At 35.2% G+C, this 3,059-nt stretch overlaps 1 long non-coding RNA gene across 2 annotated transcripts; it reads right to left on the bottom strand.

Annotated features, from left to right (window-relative positions):
• Positions 1 to 511: 511 nt before the first annotated feature.
• LOC145119042 (uncharacterized) lies at positions 512 to 2,858 on the bottom strand. 2 transcript variants are annotated; one of them, XR_013713617.1, is made up of 3 exons: positions 2,650 to 2,842; positions 2,014 to 2,532; positions 512 to 1,823 (listed from the first exon to the last, which is right to left on the bottom strand). It is a non-coding gene; the product is annotated as an uncharacterized LOC145119042 (long non-coding RNA). The 2 variants fall into 2 exon arrangements; XR_013713616.1 differs by having other exon boundaries at positions 524 to 1,020; positions 1,737 to 2,532; positions 2,650 to 2,858.
• Positions 2,859 to 3,059: the final 201 nt, after the last annotated feature.

Genomic DNA, 3,059 nt, shown 5'->3' with positions numbered 1-3,059 from the left:
AAGTCACTGATTTTTTTGTGCTTGATTTACCCCTGAATTATTTGAAATTGTTCACATTTTACCCTTATGACCGGTTGTAACCGGTCATAAGAGTAAAATGTGAACGACAAAACTGCAAAAAGGGTTTCTATGGTATGCATTTGTTTTCGGGTTTTATTTAAAACCATTTCTTTTTTGGATTGGTGGTCCTTTTGAGCTAGTTTAGTTGTGTATTTGGTCCCACAGAAAATTGAAACGACTGTAATACCTTTGGGATATTTTCATTTTTCTTTTATTTTTAAAATTTCATACATATTTATTTATTTTAATAATTAAAAAATAAAAGGGGCTCACCCCTCTCTCTCTCTCTCTCTCTCTCTCTCTCTCCATAATCAATACGTTTTCCTGCAAATTTTGAAACTAAGGTCAACTATTTACCCCTGTTACTCATTACAATTGATTAATGAGTTTGAATTGTATGAAAAAAGAACTATATTGGCGTGTTTGATTAATGATCTTATTGTTTTAACCATGGCCACAAAGGCAAGCTGGGCTACACCTCGAAGGGGTGCCATTCTATGGACAAAAAATCGAATTTTAAACCTCGCAAATTAGGCATTTTGGGTGCAAACGCAGTAACCCAAATTCCATTTTTCTCAATTTCTTGTCCTACTCTACAAACTTGCATTGATCATGCTCGATGAAATGCCTCAATGAGAAATATCGCATGTTAACTCCATTTTGGCTTTCATGAATGAAGAATCCATTCCAATTTATGATCCTAAACAATTTTTTTACTAGATGCTTAGAATGTAGGAGGAGAGCACCATAGATGGCCTGATGAGGATGAAACATTCATGAACATGCATCAAATGAGGCCAACATCATCATCATCATCTATAATGGTACAAAAACGGCCTGGTAAACCTGTTGCCAGTTCATCAAAATGGGAACGAGCCATTCCTGTAAACGTTGGGCCTGTACTTCTTTAGTACCCTCCGTATCTTGCTGCTCAAGTTGTACAATATGACAAGTATCAACCTGTTCAAAACATATTCAAAGATGTCAATGTGAGTGTGAATGTGAATGTGGGCCCATATTTGATTTCTCAATCATTTGTTGATTGTTATGTGATTGTAGAGGCGTCTAGCGACAACGTTGATGGAAAAGGTCGCCTGTTATGGAAAGAGATCGACTTTGGTTTCCTCCAACTAAGATAGAAATATGTTTAAGGGGAATGTTAAGATGGTGGGATGAGGCACTAGAAAAATGTCCATCGAAAAAGGTTGCTCCAATAAAATCGGCGTCGTTGATGCCAGATATAGTAGAATATATGGTGGTAGTGATGTGGGTTTACTTTTGTTTTAGGTGGTGGAGAGAGAGAGAGAGGGAGAGGGAGAGGGAGAGGGAGAGGCTCCTCTTATTTTTTTAATTATTAAAATAAATAAATATGTATTAAATTTTAAAAAAATTAAAGAAAAATAGAAAACAAATACCCCAAGGGTATTATAGTCATTTCAATTTTTTGAGAGACAAATACACAACGAAACTAACTCAAAAGGACCACCAATCCAAAAAAATTAGGGTTTAGACCAAAACCCGGAAAAATTGCATACCACAGAGACAATTTTTACAGTTTTGTCAAATTTAAATCGTTTTAGTGACGGATAGTGACAAAAATATCCGTAACTAAAGTCTGTCTGTAATGTATTGTAAAATATCGTCCGTCGGTAATCGGCCAGAAAATATGGTCAAACCTGGTCGAAGAAGATTCCGTCGCCAATCTGTCGGTATATTTTGGAAGTAAAATTCGGTTGGTAATCCATCACAAATGCGTTGGAAATCTGTCACAAATAATTATCCATGAGGCTTTTTCCTACCACACAAAGTCCGTCGGTAAACCCGTTTAGTGATGGAATATCGACGGATATTTCCGTCGGAAACACCATTTTTTTCTATTCGCGTCAAGAGCGAGTCAATGTCCAATTTTTCTAAAAAAAAATAAATAATAATTGTCTCTATTAACATACTCACACTTAATTTCATGGCAAGCACAATAAACCAGTGATATGTTGTTATGTGTCTCATAACAAACATGGCCTTGAATACACCAGTTTGATTTTAATATGAACCAGCAAAAGAAGCAATATGCTGCTAAGATTCATCTTGGGATCACGTAATCAATTAAGATAAGAAAACCCACTTCTTAATTCATTATTTTTTTAAATTACATAAATACCCCTCAACACTGAATTTGAGACGATATTGGCACGAAAATGAAGGGAGGGTCCCAAGCATAAAGAAATTGGACCATCATGAAAGGTGCAATAGCCCGACCTCCATTAACGATGCAATTGTTATTCCCCACAGGTGCAAAGATGCTTGGATCAACTTTCTCAACAGTTTGGTAACCGTTGCAAGAGACGATAAGGGCTTGTTGAGAGCATTTGCAAGTGTTTATGAAACTCACCTTCCATTCTTGTTTACCTTGTATTTGTTCAGACGTCCTTTCTGTTCCAACGGTTATGTCTTTTATTTCACATTGACCGTAGCCTACAAGAAAACTTTTACAATATGAATTTTTTTAAGATAGACTAAAGATAGTTGACTAGATTGAAAAATCATGATAAGAATATAATCTATTAATAGAAAAATAATTAATATGAGTACCTTTGAAGGAAAGCGTGAAGAGAACAACAATGATAATTTGAAATATTGATCCCATTTGGAGGTTTCTCTCTCATGTACTTATGGTATGGGGAATTGCTTGCATCCCCTATTTATATTCACTAAAGTGTGATTTAGACATTAATATATTTCAAAAACAAATTTTAATCGATGTGTTATTAGACAGTCCTATGATATCTTAAAAACCTTACCAAAATAACCATCTTCCTTAAATCACTTAAAACATCAATGTATGGTCATTTCGACTAGCTCTAGTAGCTTCCATATGTCATCGTCAAGGTCGTAACCTACTCACCCAGCCTAGCTCATATGTCCTTATTCACATATATATAATAATCTTTATGTTGACAATAATCCAGTCCAATTAGCAACATATCGGATACAACGAGAAA

The sequence above is a fragment of the Lactuca virosa genome, chromosome 6 (genome assembly GCF_052849685.1).
Source record: "Lactuca virosa cultivar CGN04683 chromosome 6, Lactuca_virosa_CGN04683_v6, whole genome shotgun sequence".
Lineage (NCBI taxonomy): Eukaryota > Viridiplantae > Streptophyta > Magnoliopsida > Asterales > Asteraceae > Lactuca > Lactuca virosa.
The sequence above is the reverse complement of the archived record's forward strand: the minus strand, read 5'-3'. Positions and strand labels throughout refer to the sequence as shown.